The sequence below is a fragment of the Rissa tridactyla genome, chromosome 7, assembly GCF_028500815.1.
Source record: "Rissa tridactyla isolate bRisTri1 chromosome 7, bRisTri1.patW.cur.20221130, whole genome shotgun sequence".
Classification (NCBI taxonomy): Eukaryota; Metazoa; Chordata; class Aves; order Charadriiformes; family Laridae; genus Rissa; species Rissa tridactyla.
Genome location: NC_071472.1, coordinates 18832103 through 18850739, shown reverse-complemented (window position 1 = coordinate 18850739; position 18637 = coordinate 18832103). Strand labels below are relative to the sequence as shown.

The window sequence follows — 18637 nt, the reverse complement described above, 5'->3', positions numbered from 1 at the left end:
GAAAAGTATAGTTTGACCGATCTAAATTTTCCTTATTAGTACTTTGAGACTATTAACGCTGCATTACATTTCACTCCATTCAGGCTTATGACTGATAAAATAAAGCTACATATATTTAATACTAGATCCTGTTCTGTATAGTGATTTTTGACGCTGTACTTGGTCTGGGGCAGAGCCCGCAGGGTGCCTGCCGTTCTCCCCGGCACAGAGCTTGCTAGTCCCCTTGCCAAAGAGCAGGAGCGAAGCTCGGTCACTCCTGTAGCATCGAGAAGCCCCTCCTCAGCCCATACTCTCTTGTGCTGCTGTTTACTTACAGACTCCATCACACTTGGAGTCTGTCGCCATTGCCATGCCCCCTTTGTAGCAACTTCTGTGCGTGGGACGCACGCCAAAAATTTACCTCTGTCGCCGCGGAATTAATTCACCTGTGTTGAGTTTCTGGGTATGAGTTGTATCTAATGATAGTTGTGCAATTTCAACGACAAAGTTCTGTTTCTGATTGAGGTAGTAGTGTAATAGAAGCATTAACACACAAACGGCTTCCACCACCACCTCCAGCGCCTTTTATATCTACAAATCAAGTATAGGCAATATCTGCCCATCATGATCTAAAGCAATACAAGAATTTAGTACTAGTTTGACCCAAGGTCTTAGCCACAGATTAAGTAAATATCTTCAAGAACACAGACCTGAGATTTCTAGTCGTAAGTTTTATCTTGAATAAATATACATCAGCAGAATTTGTCCCATAAAATATTCAGGTACTTCTATTACTTAATTTTGCATAGCAGAGTTATACATAGGAGTTTGTTGGGCTTCTGTATCTAGACGTTTTATGCCAGGTTGTGCTCTCAGGGCTGTATCTAGGCAAACTGAATACGGCCAGTGAGGTGGACTGTCATAAACGGTGACAATGTTTAATCTCATTGAACTTGTCAAAAATAATTTTACAAGTAATTTATTCATTGCAATATTAGATCTGGTTTACTCCCGTTGTTCTTGCAGCTGCGAGCTTTACCTAGTTCAGGGGAACGTATATTGCCAATAAAAGTTTGCTCTAACGAAAAGCAGTGAATTTCAGGGGGTGGGAGGAGGCTGCATTATATCAGAGGAAAAGTATTTTCTGGCCTTACCTATTGTTTGTGCATTAGTGCACATGTAGTTGTGTTTAACAAACATCCTCTTTCCCTTCAAATTTTCCATGACTCTTGATCCTTATGGATTGCTGAAAAAACATAATCTATCAGCACAATCAGAAGTTACAGAATTATATATGAGATGAATCTAGCCTCAGATCTTTATTTAAGAAGGAAATTAATATTTTAATTCTATGCCTGTAAAAAGAAAAAAAAAAAGAAAAAAGGTGGTAAGACAACTTGGGTAATCTTTTTCCCTGGGGTACATATCAAAGGACAAACTGTCCTAGTTATCAGCAATATTTTTGTCCAGGAAACAAAGGCAAAATCCAACCATCTCTGTTGGAAGCACTCAGTCTTTCTCTTTTCATGGGAATTTTGTGTATCATTCCAAAAAAACCTTAAATGCATTTTCAGGTACTGCTAGTGAGACAGCTTTAAAAATTATTTTCCCCAGAGCCGTTAATCACACTAATTCTGTTAATGTCCGTTGCTTTCTTAATCTCGACTCAGTCCCACCTATTAGGTGGCGAGTCTGGATATCAAAGTCTAAATTCGGCTCACTTGATTGTCTGTGTAACGTTTCCTCCAAAAAGGGACAGCAGATGCCACCCGAGGGACAAGTAAAGCCCGCAGTTATCATTTGCAGCAACATCTGTATTAAATTGGTGCACAAAAGGTAACTGCCACAACAATGTACTGTCGACCTGAGTTGCACGTGTTCGGGCCCCGTATGAAAACTAATGAGAAATGTGGATATTCTGTCCTCCCCAGCATGTGTCCATGACCATCATGACATGACCGTGACCATCCTAGCTGGTCAGAGTTTGCATACCTGTCCTCCTTGAGCCTCCAGGTTAAAAAATAAAGTCAATGAATAATGCATGAAAAATGTAGCTAGAAACACTCTACTGAAAGGAGGATTTGGCAAGCTGCACTTAGGAAGAGACTACACTTATTTAAGTAAATAAAAATCCTGAAAACAAGCAAAGAAACCTCTCAGGTCTTATAAATTACCTGGTATCTACAGGTTTTTGGTCCAATACCTTTTGACAAATTAACAGTACTTTTATGCTAAAATTACCATAATGATATATTGTGTTTTTCCACTGTACTGACCATGGCCCAGAAGTGCAGTAGAGAAGTTTATTGCCGATTATTATTAGAAAGTAATTCTGTAGACATTTAAATTCCATTCTCAAGGGCACCTGATAGAATTCGCTAATGTGTCACAGTCCTAGCACCACATTGATGGTGAAAGCTGAGGAAAATGGTCTTTATGGTTTGTATTATATAAATACCTATAAATGCATATCAGCAGTGGTTGCATGGAGCTGGGCTGCTGGGTTTGTGGGAAGTCAGGGGACGTCTCTGCTCCTTCCGACAGGCTGGGTCTCACCCACCACCTGTGGGGCGGCTCAGTATCCCCTGGCCTTGCGTTCCCTGACTGCCGCCATCAGATCGTGCTTTCAGCACATTGTGGGCACGCTGCTTGGTGATCCCGTGCTCCGGACACGGCTCGCCAGAGCGATTTATGACTCACTGTATCTGACTAACTGCCCCTGACAGCCAGAAACGGGGGAGAGCAGGGAGGTGCCTCCCACCTCATGCGGCTCCTGGCTGGAGGAACATGGTGGGCTTTCCCGCTGTGTCCTTCCATGTTCTTCTATGTCCACATCCATGTTCCCCAGGCACTTCTGGCCTCCCAATCAACTGCCAATTTACAACTTTAGGCCCTAATTAGCTTCCATGGATATATCAATGAAAAGCCATGATGTGGGTTTACAGAGGGCAACGAGTGTTACTGTTCCTTCGGAGCAAAATTTGTCTTCTGCTAGTTTTTCCATCCAATTCTAAGGGACTTTTTGACAGTACAACCTACTACTACCCTGACCTTACTGCCTCCCCTATCAATTCCACTTTGGGTCCGTGCCCAGCTCTTCTGCTTGTTGTTTGTTTCCTTTCTCCCTCCCCCCTGAAGCACCGCCTTGGATGCTCTCAGAGGAAATTGCCTTCCACCACTGTCCTTTCACACCCCAGCACAGGCTGGAAGGAATGCAGAGCCATCTCAGGCCCAAGGCAACTTTCTGTCAAAAAGCAGACACAGGTGTGGGTGACACTGACATTTAAAGAAGTAACCTGCAGAGGTCACCACAGTGTACCTCCCTGAGGTCTGCTCACCAGGCATGGTCCTGTCTGAGCATGGCATTACAGCACAGCTGGTCCCATCTGAGGAGAGGGACACACCGAGTGGGGCAGAGCTTTGCAGGCGTTCCCTGCAGCACCCCACGTCACCCACCCTCTGAGGGGACCCTGCAGCTGCCGCGGGAGCAGTGCCACCAGCTTGCTGGTGGGAGCCACCTGCAGGCACAAGGTGAGTGAAGTTTGCTGAGGGTTCCCATTTCTTTGAAGGCATGGCGGGGGAGAGGACGATGCAGGGTGTTTATGCTGCAGCCCCACGTCCCACGCGCTTGCAGCACAGGGAGAATCGGCGTGGAGCCCCGTTGCCTCCCCACCTGTTTGCACCAGCCCGAAGGGCTGTGCCCCAGGGAGGGACAGGTGGACATGATGAGAGGAGGAGTGGATCTTCCTGCTTGGGTCTTGCAGGGATGGAGTGGCTGCTTTGTTTATTACTGTAGGCAGAGGGAAAGTGGCAGTACTGGTGGTGAGGGGTCCCCAGCTGGGACTGAGGCCCATGGGGTCTGCATTGGGCTCCTCTGTCCCTGTAGCAGGGCAGTCTGGCCATGGGGAAGTGGTCAGTGGGCTGCTGACCCTGCCGTGCCACCACAGGGTGCCCTGGGCACCATAAGTCCTAGCCCTGCTCCAAGTAATGTCCTTTCCCTGCCTCTTCTCCATTTTTTCCAATCCTTCGCTAATTGCTTCCCTAACCCTACATTAGACCCTCATCTCATCCCTGCCTGCTTTCTGTGTGCTTTCCCTTTCCTTACAGTGCTTCCCCCAGCTCTTCGTCTCTTGCCCAGGGAAATGATGTATACACTGGGATGCTTTTGTTCTTTATGCTCAACTTCCCACTTACTACCTTCAAAGAGACTGTTACAGCTGTTTGCTGATCTGATTTGCAACCCAGCTGGGACTGATGCTTCCTTGCTCATACCTGAAGGTAATTCTGCCTCCCTGCTATTTCTGGTTTGGGCTGGGGCTTGTCTGGGATTCATCTGTTGTTTATCCCAGACTAATTGTATTCTGCTACTCAGCTCAAAGGACCTAATCTTATGTCTAGTAAGATGAACCTGCAATGTAGTTCATGGGGAAGAAACACCTTCAGAAAATGTGTGTGACCTGGGCAAAAAGCAAGTGTGTGGGAGGTGGAAGCGCTGCATTGCAGAAAGAGAGCGGTTTAGGATTATAAGACATATAAAACTTCTAAAAAATATGAGTAGCTCCAGCATTACTCTTTTAAATAGTGGATTACTTACTCCAGCGACATGCATCCCTGTGCTAAGAGGGCTGTTATTTCTTCCCTCTGGAGTGAGAAAAGAAAGCGCTTGCTTAAATCACTAGTGACGTACAACACATGAATTTCAGTTCTTGATTTTATGAACAGCCTCTATCATCATGTCTCGTGTGGACTGCTCATTGTACTGTGGGTTTAGACACACTGTCACCATTCCTATAAATAGCCTGCTTGCTTATGAAGGACTAATAGTGTTTCCTCTGGGAAGAATAGGACTTTTGACTAATGGCATTTTAGTCCAGTTTTCTTTAAACTTCCCAGAGGAGATAGGCTTTGGGAAGTAGAAAACCTGCTAAAGAAAGACAATAATCAAAGTATTGATGTTGGAAACGCAGACACCTGGTGAGCCTGGAGAATTCGCAGAGAAAACTGAAGTTAGAAGGAGCAGGGCGGTGGTGTGCTTTTAAAAAAAGGAGGCTGGCAAGGAGCAAGGCAGCTGCCATGCGGAGAAAGAGAAGCCGCCCGTGATCCAGCAAAAAGCTGAGCTGCGGCGCAAGGACGGCTGCGATGCCAAGGAGTCTGCTCTGCACCCAAAAAATGCTCAAGTGTACTGGAGAACGGCAGGTAAGGCAACGTGTTTTTCTGTATGTTTGTGGAGCAAAGTAGGAAGTAATTGTGTGTAGAAAATCTTGTATTTATTTCAGCTATCGGCTGTTTAGCTGTTGGTATGATCTTTTAAGTGTGGAGAGCACCTGCAGGCACCACAGGCTGGTTTGGTAGGGATGGATGTTTTTAAGCTTGTGGAGGTAGCACAGATCCCTGCTTCTAAGGCTATAGGTTGTCTGGGCTGCCTGACAGCATTTCTGTGAGTAAATGTGCTGGAAACACCACAGAGAGCACGCGTCCTGCTGGCCACGGTGCGCGGGACGTCTTATTGTATGCACTGCGAGAGGTCAAACACGGCACAGCACTGAATGACAGCTAACGAGGTTTGGGTAGGTGTCTTCTCCTGACTGCTAAAAGTAACAAATGCCAAGATATTTGGGGTTTTTCCTTACAATTAGTAACCGATCTGGATCAAGCCCCACCTTCCACAGCCTGGGAAGTTCCCAGGAGCGCCTTGAATTGACAGCAGCGCCCTTTGTGCCAGCAGCGGTTCTGTACACAAGAAGATCGCTGTACCCAAAGGAAACGAATAGAGCGTTAAATTTAGGGATGTGCCTAACTGACTTCTTCTGAACGGCGCGGAAAGCACTGCACTTGCCAGTTATCTCTTCTGTGCATTTCCTCAGTTGTGGCTGGGGCCATCTGATGAGTGTTTCCCTTTCGCTCCCAGCGCGGCGCAGTCTGTCTGCTGTCAGCAGTTAATGAAGTCACTCGCAAGACGCCATCCCCTGGGGAAGAGCGCTGCTATGAATAGACCTGTTACTTGCGTCTCTGGTTGCAATGCTCTCAGCTCTTCTTGTGCTGTGCCACCATCTCTGGTGATTGTGCCATTTTTGAACAATGGTCTTTCACTGTAGAGCTACTGCTATTCAGGATGCCAAAAAAAAGGGGCCTCTTCTTTCCAGCAGAGCTGCAGAGCTCTGCAAGTGCTTCTGTGCTGTCCTCAGTGACAGACGCAGGTTCTGAGGTACCACAGGCTCACCAAAAATTTGCAGTAAGTGAATGAGTAATCTTATTGCAGCAAGTACTGTTAAAAATAGTCCGCAGTGAACGTCATCCTCAGATACTTCATCAACGCATATCCTACAATAAGAAGAAAAAAAAATAAAGCTCTTTTTCTGAGAAGAAAATATTTCCATACTACTGAATTAGAAAGGGAAACTGTTAATCTGATGGGGAGTATTAGAGAACATCACCTATTTGCCCAGCTGCGCTTGCAAGTCTAGATATGATTAAGCTTGTGTTTATAATGAGTTGTGTGTTAGTCTAGACAGAGGTGAGCTTAAAGGAAACAAAATTGGCAACAATAAAGAATGATGAATCATGATAACATATTGTCCAAAGTATGTAAGATCATGTAAATACTTATTACAATTTGTAGGGCATACGGTCCTCATTAGTGCCCGTGAACTCAAGAACTACTCAATGCAGTAAGTCACTTCAGCGACTGAGTTGTGTGGTTGAGATCCGACCCAAATTAATTTCACAGTTGAACACCTTTGTAACAAACCTTAACTAACAATATCAATAAATGGTCAAAAAGAGAAGAACTGAGTAAAGTAGCATTCAATTTGAATATTACCTGTTCTCTCTTTGGGACATGTGGTGGATAAAAGGTCATGGAGGCTTTTTTGCATACATGGTTTTCTTTTTTACCAGACTTGGTGATCTTAACAGGCTCCCCCCAAATCAAGTTGTCAAAATTTTAGTTGTCTGAAAGCTAAGGTGAGGTCTTCAGCAAAATACAAATGTAGATTTTTCTGCGTCGTGATCTAAACGTCTGAACCATTTCTGCATGAGCAGAGTTAAAGTTGCTGTCTCGTATGAACCTCCGTTCAGGTGCCTCATCCTCCTGCTTATATAAAACCAAAACAAAACATCCTTGTTACTCATACTTTTTGTATTAATTCTGGATAGCTGAGTAAGTCTGAGTGATTCATGACCTATGTTAAAATTTAACATCAGCCTTTAACGTATTCGGCCTGACACAGAGTGTGTCTTCTAATATTGATAAATCTCATCGACCTAGCAATCTGTGTCAGCTTGCTGAAGCATGGCATGAAAAGAAAATGATACAGTAGTCCTGATCTACTTCTCTGTCACAGCTCTAATTAAAACATTCACACTATCTGTTGAGAGTGAAGGGGCTTGGGGAAATTCATAAGATGCCTGTCCTGTCATTAGCAACCTTTCCTTTTGAAAGTTTAGGAAGACAGGAATATGCTTCTTAAATCAAACTTCTGTGACCTGGTCAGCATCTCAATGGTATCGAAAACTCTCATCTGACTTGTTTTCTGCTATCCTATATGTAAGAAAATACAAATTAATGCATCAGATTTCCCCTGCACACTCGCTCAGCACTTTCTTCCAGGAACAACCGAAGCAGCTGGGCCGAGTTGAGCAGAGCGGCAGAGCTGGAGCAGCCCCGCTCTTGCAGCGGTTCTCGCCCTTTTCTCGGGGGTACAGAGGTGAAAACCTGGGGCCAGGTTTCTCCTTTAGGGTTTGGTTCCCATGGCTGGCACCCAGGGAGCCTGAAGGCTGGGAGAAGGCAATACTTGGCCATCCGCAGGCCTGTCAGCGGGGAGGTAGAGCCTGACCAAAGGGAGGTGTCATTTAGCACTAGCTGCTCCTGAGATGAGGCCCTGCCAGACTACCCCTAGGGACCGCACTCGTGTGATAAAGTCTCCCGGCTGTGTCTGCAGAGGTGTCTTATGAAGGTCACATAGAGATAGTTTTTTTTCCTCCCTCAGCAGAACAGTCTAGAGGGTAGTACTGCAAATGCTGCCGTCTCTCTCCAGGGCAGAAAACCTAGTTGTAATGATGATCCTTATCACCAGAAGATGCTTCTGGCCTGCTTTGTTCCCGCGCTAGCAGCAGTTCCTCTCATCCACTGGCAATGGGTATTAAAACCACAGCCAGTACCTCAAATGGTTGTTTAAAATCAACTTCAGCAAGCTTTGCTCCCTCTCTGACCTTTTCCTGGCTTCCACACCTCCTGTGCTTGGCTGTCCTCCACCCAGGCTTTCAGGCGCGGATTTGGAAATCCCCTGTTCCCGACACTGGACTGTTATTTTTCTGGCAATATTTACCTGCTGTCCTTGTAGAATCAGATCAAGGGCTCTGGGATGCCTGTGCTGTTATTCAGAGTATTAATAGACACTACAAACAGAAAGAGATTGTCAGATTTATCCCACGAGAGCTGCACTAAGGAATTTCTTCAGCCAGGAAGGCTGCCCAGGTTGGAGGTTGTGATGCTCTGTCTGACCCTGAGCCTGGACCGGTTCTGGTTGCAAGAGAGGAGCAATTTGTTCCAAGAAACAATCTTCCTCAAGCATCGCTATAACAACAGAAGCAGCACAGTACCAGGATCATAAAGAAAACAATATACTATGAAGACTGTGAACTTAGAAGAACGTAAGCAAAAGGCCAAGTCTTGAAAGATTCATTAATATGTAAGTTCAGAAGCACAAGCTAAATCAAACTTATCATTGCTCAACACACAAGCATAGCAAATAAACCTAAGAGAGGGGTTTTTGAAGCAGCAGGGGAAGAAAAGAAAAATACTCCTATAAAAGTGGTAAGGGTGAATCAGATGGTAACACCTGAGAGCACAGATATCAGTTCAGGATGAAGGAAAAAAAGGCTGTATTAGTCCGGGTGAGCAAACTGATGATGAAAGAGACCTAGTAAAGATGAGCATCTTTATCAGTAATGTAACTGTGCAGGCATTGTGGGTAGCTTTGTGTGTCATCACAGTGTGAATAAATAACTGTGTTGGTTTTCTTTGCTTTTGTATATGTTTAAAACCATAAATATTGATCAACTTCCACAAAATGAGGCAGAAAATGCTGACATAATGAGAACATGATAAATACGTACTTTCCACAAGACATTATCAGCAAATTCAGTCTACTGAATTCAGTCACAGTAGGTGAGACACCTACTGTGTGTTAGCCCAAGCCCCGCGCTTGCTGATCCCTGGAGGTTTGCTTAAAGCCACTTTCACGGCTTGGGGGTGTCCCCGGGACAGCCGTAGCACCAGTGTTTGACCTGCTTGAATTCTCCCTTGATTTCTCCCGTGGCTTGCAGACATTGCAGAGCACAGCTGTCATTCTCTGATGTAAAAGGGCATTCAGATGCCTCTTCCAAATTAACATTAACACGTTAACGTCTTCACCCTTATATATATTTTTCACACAGTTTTTAAATTTTGTAGTGACCTTATGGTAGTTAGACGCTCGAACGTCTCTCCTGATTAGGAAGGGCAGGGTCTTGCCCTAATTGAGAGAGTCTCGTCCACCAGATCAGTATCTTACTGTAAATCAGAAGCAAGAATAATGTTGGAAAGAATCACATCATAACTGACTGAAATATAATAAAGAGCTGACGGCTATGACTCAATGTCTGCATTTCTTCCGTAACGCAACGCTGTATTGTAGACAGGCTTTGAATGGTTTTTTAACATAGTTTCAGGTAATGATTAACTCCCAATGACTAAAATATCTTCAGGAGAACTGGTGAGACATCTCACGTAGTTACTCAAGTTCAAAAGTATATTCAGGCTTTCACTTTATCTCTTTCATTCCAAACTACATTTATTTTGACTGAAGCTATTTTAAAACTGCCCCATAAATGTAAAGTCAGCAGTACTAGTGCAGCGTAGTTTCAAGTTAAAATGATTGTATTCCAGGCAGATGCACACACAGTATGTGTGTGTAGTTTTATTATTTATTCCATTTATAAAACAGAAGCCATTTTAACATCTGTGGCAATGCAGTCATCTCTGGGATGAAATATAGCTTTGTACCAGCTCACGTTGTAGGATAAAAGACTGAAGGAGGGAGCACAAACCAGGGGAAATCTGTGTGAGTAGGTTTGTCCTGAAGGAAAAGCTCCCGCTGCAATGTTTCATTCCTGAAGAGGGTGTGTTAAAGCATGCAAGACAATAAAGAGCAGCAGATGTCTTAAGAATTGATGTTATGAGGAGTGCTGTGAGGCGTTTAACTTTTGAGAAGAAAGAGGATTTTTTCACGCAAACTAGATGAATTCCATTGGAGCAAACGTGGTATTAATTTTCTGGAAACGAGATTGCTAGAGTTGATGTCAGTATAGTGTAATATGTTTGCATCATGTAGCATACTACAAAACAATACATTATAACAATATATATTTATGTATCGGTACAATCAGTAAAAGGATTGTAAGCTAGGATGGAGAGAAGGTTGGAGGTCACTTGTAAGTAACCTCCACACCTAGTTCTGAAAAGCAGAAAGTGGTGAATATATAGGGGAGAAAGAAAGATCAGATGGGAGCAAAATGGACAGGAAAAAATCCGTACTGACACGGGTGGGAATTGACATGGATGGCCTGGATGTCAGGAATAAAAGGGATGTAAACAATGTAATTAAAAAAAAAATGCACATTATCATAGAACACGAGCTGAGATGTTTGTGTACAAAAATCATGTGCAAACAGACGTAGACTAGAACTGCAGCACCCAGAATGACCCCAAACCCCCCAAGAATACCGCATATGGTGGATGGGTAATCTCTGACTCAAATGCACTTAAACCAATGTGTATACTGTTAAGAAAACTAGAAACAAAAACAGAGGTAGAGAGGCATCACTCAGTAATACAGAGGCAGAGAGAGGTGGCACGGGCAGAGTGGAATTTGTCAAAATAAAGGTCTTCTGAAGGATCGTTAAAGAACTGTTACACATATATCTAACACAGATGACTACAAGCATGAAAGAGAAACTTCCAAGCATTTTCTCATTGCAAGAGATTTTAACTGCTCAGAAATAGAGTATAAAGCAAATGTTGCTGATAACGGTAGAGCCAGTTATTCCAGGGTGTAATAGCTGGCAGATTTCATCACTAAGCAGTCACTGGACTACCATGATGCTATTCTAGGTGGTCTTTGTTAGGTAGTGATGACATAGAGCAGCTGGTTGTAGAAAATAACCTAGCTAAAGTTATCCTAACTTGATTAAATTGAAAATAAGTGAAAGAATAGACAAGAATAGGCCTGTTGGTTTCTCAAAATTTGTCTTTCTGAAGTGTTGTACTTAAAGAAACTAGTTAGCGATGTCAAGTGGATGAAGGTTCCAAATCAGAGTATTAGAATTTCTTTAATTTAAATCATATCTTTAAAATCTGCACTTTGCACTGTAAGTAGAGAGTGGAGGGTTTTAGCACCTTATTGAATGAATAAATCTTTCAAAAAGAAGTTTTTTGGAATGAACAAAGAGAGTGAAAGTCATAGGGGAATGAAATCCCACCACACGAGATGATCATCGAAAACAGCGTCTTGGGAACCAAGAAGCAGAGAGTGCAGTCAGATTTGTCAAGTTTATAGACTTACCATCGGTAAACAAAATTAGAAAGACCAAAAGTTTATTTTACCACACAAATAAAAGAGGGTCTGGCAAGGGTTAGACCTTAAAGATTGTGTAGATACTGTCCAAACCAAATAAATTATTTTTCTTCTTTTCTGTGACGGGGATGGTATAGATCATGGAGAAAAATAGAATCAGGATGGGAAGGATCTGTAGAAATAAAAGCTAACATTTACAAACTTGAAAAGTAAATCCAGAGTATAGTAGGCCCATAGTGGAATGATGTCTGTTATCCATCCTAAAATGCTGAAAGAACGAGCAAATTAAATTTCAAGTACAGGAGCAAGCGTCTCTTAAAAGAGCTGTCAAAACAAAGGAGAGAGAAGAGCAGAAGAAAAAGTGACCTCACTTCTACAGCTTCGTTAATCTGACCTTAGTAATATGGAAGTCTTTTACACATTTTTGCCTGAAAGAATAAATAAGGGTGTGGAGACAAAATAGAGAAAATAGAATGAAAGCAATAAATGTTTAATACAATGGATTTGGGCTGAGAAAATTTATGTATGATCCCATCTGCTCTGGAAAGGGAATTATTGGGCTACCTAAAGTTTGGGTAGAGTTTTTCAAGCATCATGGTTTCAGCTACTCTCTGAAGGTATTAATACTTTCATTGCTGCTAGAAGCGGCATGGTCAGATGAGAAAAATATCCATACAGTTCTATATGCATTCTGGGGGCACTTGAGAGCTGGAGGTGTGGGGTAGAATTTAACAGCCCAAGTGCGACATCATACATAAACTGTGGTGGGAACAATTTCTCTTATAAATCGTGGCTTATCAGTTGGGCAAGAGAAAGACCATAATATCTTGGTCAGTCGTAGGAGGATGCTGAGAGAGCTGGGATGGGGCCATGGGAAAGGCACAAATGGTCCGCCTTGAATATGATGCAGGAGACTTAAGGAAGGATACATAAGCAGAGACATGGTCGTGGGAGGCACTGTTCAAAGCTCTTCTGGAGTACTGTGAACAGGCTGTCACCCATAATTAGGAAGGAGCATTGAAAGAAGCGCAGAGAAGTAGCACTGGACAAAACAAAGAACGAGGGATGTACAATTGCTGTCTATAAATACTACATGAAGGGGAGGGGAAAGAAGGGCAGGGCAAATACTAGGAAAGGAAAGAAGTTATTTAAGTTACCAGACAATGTTGTCATTAAAACAAATGGATATAAATTGAAAGTTAGTTCATCCAGGCTGGAGCTGAGGCGGTTTTCAGCCATGCGAAGAGTGAAGTCTCGAACAGTCTTCTAGTAAGAGTGACAGGAACAAACCGCTGTAGGTGAGGCTATCACAGTAAAATGGAACTTATTTGCTTGCAAATTGGATAACACAGAACTCACCTAGTTCTTGCATATACTGTACAGGTGAGTAGAGCCACTTTCTGTTTGCCTCTCTGCCACGGAGTTAAACAGTCTGAGTAGTCTTATGATGGATTTTTCATAAGTTTATTAACACGGTTGTGTAATGTGAAAGGACACGTCTTCAGTACCTATGAGATCCTTTGCAGTGCTGTGCTTTGTACTACCGTGGCAATAGTATTTTTTGAAATTTCTGTTAATTTATCGGTTCAGATAGTAAGCATGACTCTATGGCCTCCTGTGACATATTAACATGCTACAAAATGTTAAGAATTAATTTTTTAAAATATTGGTTTAAAATTATGGTGATTCTGTGGGCTAAATGTCCAACCAAAGCACAGCAATCCGGTTGCAAACGTATAAAATAAGAAAAACAAGGTATCGGTGCATCAAATATTATTGATAGTATTTACCTGATCAATCATTTTGAACTCCTGGAAAACATAGTTAGGGTAAATCTGCCCTGCCATATGCTTTTGGTGTTACTCAGCCAAAATACTTGGAATGGATTTAGTTGATCTTATTTTTATTTAGAGATAGTTCTATTTACATGTTCTTAGTCTTGCATGGTTTTAGTTAGATATATAGTACGAACAGTTCTTAACAGTTCTTTAAGAAGAATTGTAGAAGTACTAAGTGTTCTATAGAAGGTTGTTTTTCCGATGTTTCTGTTTACGTGAGAGTGGATGCTGTTGGTTTGAATTTCCTTCCTATTTCCATATGAAAAACACATATAACAATAAGGCAAGATTTTAAAAATACAGTAACAATTTATACTGACAATGATATTGGAAACAATTTCTGACATTTCAGAATCATGTAACTGAGCTTATAACAAAGACACTAGAAGTGATGTTCTGTTTACTGTGGCAGATGAGACGGGAATTTGAAAAAAGCATGCTAACAAAAATTATAACTCCAATATAACAGAAACGACCAATTGTTTAACAAAGATATGAACATCTCCAAAGGTTCTTACATATGTAGCAAGGTAAAATATTGCCAAAAGGTAATAGCGCTGTTAGTATCTGAACACCTTTTTTCCTCGCAAGTTTGAAAGTAATCATTTCTCTTCTCCAGAGTAGCCATAAGATGGCAGCACTCTGCACAAAAGGCTCCTGAAGCCCTAAATCCTGTTCTTTCCCCAGAAAGAGCCTGCACCCACTGGCGGGAGCGAGTGGTCTGTAAATAGAAACCGTGCTGGCCAAGTTCAGAATAACTCCTGTAAAGCTTCAAAAACGTAGCTGGGCTCAGGCACTGCCTGAGCCCATTTTCCTCTGTTTTTAGCAACTGTTGAGCAAAACGTGCTTATCTGTTTTGGTTATTCTAGATTAACCTTATTGAAACCCTGTGTTGCAGCAAAGCACTGACCTGTAGGTTTAAGTGCAGAAAGATCAACTATAAGATAAATTTATTTTCTCTGTGTAAGACCAGAGTGGAATAACCCTTTACAAGCATTATAGATTAGATATCAGGAAGAAATTTTTCACTATGCGGGTAGTGAGACCCTGGAAGATGTTGCCCGGGGAAGTTGTGGCTGCCCCATCCCTGGAAGTGTCCAAGGCCAGGCTGGATGGGGCTTTGAGCAGCCTGGTCTAGTGGGAGGTGTCCCTGCCCATGGCAGGGGGTTGGAACGAGATGATCTTTAAGGTCCCTTCCAACCCGAACCGTTCTGTGATTCTATGATTTAATCCCAGCTCAGTAGTTCAGAATTCACATCTGGATAAATCAAGCCTGAATACATGGTATTTAGACAGCCCTACTGGCTTTTTCAAAAGCAAGTCCTCGCTCTGGGTTGTCTCCCAGCCCAGCCTGCCGCAGGACTGTGCTAAACCGTCATGTTTCTCTTGGGGCCGCTGCAACCCGCCTGTCTCAGGACTCCCTTTGGCCCTTCTGTAATGGGGACAGCAGGTCCAGTTTGCACTTCACGTTAATTGGAAGGGACTAAGTTACAGAAAGCTCTCCAGCTGAAGTGTGGGAGGTCTGAGGTGTTGTGGAGTCTGTGCTCCGTGCGGTTCCCACCACCAGCGTGTTCAGCCTTGCACCAGCCCTGAGCAGAGGTGCCTGCTCTGGTGCCCCAGCGCCAGGCTTTTACAGCAGAGGGAGAACAAAGTGTACCATGTAGCTGCAAAAAGCAAAAAAAACCTGAGGCCAGATTTGATAGGCTGTGTGGAAATCCCTGGCACGTTTTGAGTGCCGTGGGATGGCTGGCTGGCTGGCAGTCCCGCTCCAACGCCACATGATTTTTCCCACTGCTTCCACCTGAGCCCTTCTGCAGTTCAGAGGTTATTTCTCTTTGAGTGTGAGAGTGTATTCAAATCTGAAAAGCAAACAAATCTTTCAAGGTGTTCACCCATGTGAAGAAAACCGAGGACAAAGGTTTGCTCACGCCCTCGGCTGGAACCAGACAGGTCAGAGCTGCGGGCAAGGTAAATATGAGTTGAAAACACCCTGGATTGCCTGCCCGTTCATGGCACAGGTGGTGAGCAATTCCTCCTGCTTCCTCCTTTTCCTCTCTGTTTATTCAGAGGTGGGTTGTTGACTTCACTCTCTGCCCTCGTCTAACAGCAGCGCGCTGCTCCGTAAACGAGAGGAGACCAGAGCATGAATCATGGCCTGAGTGATGAATCCCCAACACCCTGCTTTGCTCGGAGCAGGAGGGGAAAAGTTCCTTTCCTCTGTGTGGCTCTTCGGCTCCCGCAACCCACTGGAAGGAGCTACAGACGCCCCTCATCTTCTAAAACTGCTCTCCATCGTGCGTAGCAAAAACACCTGGAGAGGAGAGTAAGAGAGGGCTTTGCCTTTCCACAAACCTGCCCGCTTGTCGAGTGGGCTCTGCTGGTTACCCCAAACAGCAACGTTTAGGTCCTAGGCCCCTAATGGGGCGTGATATTAGTACACCCCAAAACACGGGAGCTGGAGTGGAGCAGCTCAGTCACTGCACACTCAGATCTTCGCTCACTGCAGGTTCCATATCGTTTATACAGGACCCAAATGCCTGTAGCGGTTTCTTTGGATCGATGCCATTTACTATTGGAGCAATACCCATCTCTCACCATGCCGATAAACAAAGAAAGAGATAGCGAATAGTATCAAGTGGCATTTAAAATGTATAAATCCAGATGCATTTATTTGCTTTACACAGTGATTTGATAGATGACACTTTTGTTTATATCTATAAAAAATTTCAAGTAAAAAAAAAAAAGTAAAAATTACCAATTAGTTGCATTCACCATCATTGTGGTTTTCCCCATTAAATATAACTGTTCATTAGGGATTGTTGCTTCCTCTTTAAATGTTTTTGCCAGCACTCCTTAAAGTATTGCCAGCATCTAGGCTGCAGCAGAGGTAGAGACAGGACAGTCCTTCCAGTATTGTTGTAGTATTTGTGTGTGGTTTCTGTCTGTGCTGGACTGTCCTGTTTGCAGGACATTCACATCGCTATGTGGCTACTCAAATCATCTCTAGTTCCTTAGAGATGAATCTAAGTTTCACACTTACTTAGAAACTTTTTTTCAGGCTTTGTTGCTTAGCTAATTGCCAGGCACCCTCTGAAACATCCGTCATTGCCATTATGTGGAACTGGGTCTGCCAGGCTGCTGAGGGATATATTGTCAGGTAGACTTTTTCCAAAGAAAATGCCTTCCATTTCTGCTGGCCCAAGAGTCTAGAACACTTGACCGTGCAGCTACAGAATGTATGTCTTCTTTGGGAGGAAAGTATTTTAACCACTCATTCTGTAGACTTTTGCATGTTCTTCAGTTACTATCTTTCTGATTGAAAGGTAATAACTTGACCCAAACTTTTAAAATATACTTTGATTCCCCATTAGAGATCATCAGGAACTTTTCAGACAGATTTGATTTGGAAGCCAACCAGGCAGAGAATAAAGTCACCAGATATTTCGAATGCAAAGCAACCTGCCACTGACGTAAGGAGCGTAGCCCTTTGCCTCTTACAGATGCAGTGAGGAGGTGAGTGTCCCTGTATGTCCTGGAGAGAAGGGAGACCCCACCTCGCTGCTTCCAGTCCCACAAAACTCTCTGATGAAGGGCAAGAAGAGAGAAATGTTTTCTGAAGTGCAGTAGACACTTCTCCCTCCCTACCCTTGCAAATATTGTGAGAATGGTCTCAGCCTGTGGGACATCCAGACTTTAAATTGCTCTGTGTTTTTCCAGGCTTTCAGGGTGAGAGTGTGTATGAGAAGAGCATTGGGGATTAAGAGCTGGGTTGTGCGTGAGGCTGAGAGATCGTTTACAGGAATTTCTCCTCCATATGGATAGCTCTTCAGCTTCAAATTAAAAGAGATTTTCCTTGCTCTGATGAGCTTACTGATCTCTTATGTTGACTGATAAGCTTTCACCGGAGCTAGCATGCCTCCTCTTCCAGGTTTTGTCCAGCACAAAAGGAACTAATTGTTGTTTTCTCTTGGGCTGGTCTCCCTGTATGTGTAATTATGCTACATCAGTTCATACCCTATTTGCAGGAGAGGCTGGTGTTTTTTCAAAAATGAAGTAATATTTAGATTTGAATGAGCCAATGGTGAGGCATGGTCCTGTAGGCAAACACTTCCCATTCTGGAACCTTTACAGACCCATCACCAGGCTGACTTGTGGAATCAGCTCAGTGTGCTACAAAAGAGACACCATTGTTCTAGATAAAAAAAAAAACCCTGCTAATATTAATGAAACGCAACTTGAGACTAATGTTTTTTTAGTTTATTTCTTATTTCCTGTTCCCAACATTAAAAATTGATTGGATGAAAAGAATATCTTGCTGTGATCTCTTCACGTATTATAAGTGCCAGGTGTGGGGGGAAATACACTAGAGATTTTATCCTATACAAATTTTATTATATTTTAAAGAACCACAGGCTTGCATTAGTCATCATTGCCCATACTGAAAGATAAACAGCTATTTTCTGTTCTAATGTGTCATTATAAAACCGTAACACTGATTTAACTGAGACCAGAATTTGCTCCAAATGAATATGTCGTGGCTGATGAAAACAATAATAATTGTGTTCGTTCTGTAGTATAAACTACCTTTTTGTTATATCTCATTGAATTGATGCCTCTAATTTGCGTGAACGAAACAAGACTCTGTCTTAGAAACCTTATAAAGAGGGGAAACCTTGCTGTCAAACCAGGCAATGCCAGGACCTCAGAGGCTTGTACACATCCTTCCCACATCATGGTGGCTACTCTGGATTGCAATTCTGCTCTTCTAGCATGCGTGATAGTTCAAGCCAATAAAGCGTTAAATTAGTAGAAGAATTTCCTGGTCAACTTACCTTCAGATATTACACAAGATATTTGGTGACATTTCAAAACAAAAATCATCTGTCAGCTTCCTGCTTACATTTTCTTGCCTTGCCCAAGATCTACTCTTGGTACTTGCTGTCTCCTTCCTGGACCTCTCTGTGCCCTTATCCCTGAGTTTTTATTCCCACCTTCGCCCAGTCTTGTGAGCTTCTCATTGTGTGAGTTTTTAAAAATCAAAACTGACCTTGATTTTTCTCCCGTTTTTTTCCCCCAGTTGTTTGTTCTGCTACTTTCTTTTCCTTCTCTGCTCTCTCCAGTCAACGTGAGGAGGTCTGTTCTTAATAATTTGCAGAAACTTAGTTATTTTATCCAGGCAAGACCTATTCAGTGTTTGGCAGCTTT

At 43.1% G+C, this 18637-nt stretch overlaps 1 protein-coding gene across 1 annotated transcript in view; it reads left to right on the top strand.

Moving 5' to 3' along the window:
• Positions 1-18637, top strand: part of ITGB6 (integrin subunit beta 6) — a 66761-nt gene that overhangs the window by 9556 nt on the left and 38568 nt on the right. Inside the window, exons 2-3 of the mRNA XM_054207714.1 lie at positions 4087-4257; positions 4947-5175. The gene's annotated coding sequence lies outside the window, so the exon portion shown is untranslated. The remainder of the gene's footprint in view (positions 1-4086; positions 4258-4946; positions 5176-18637) is intronic.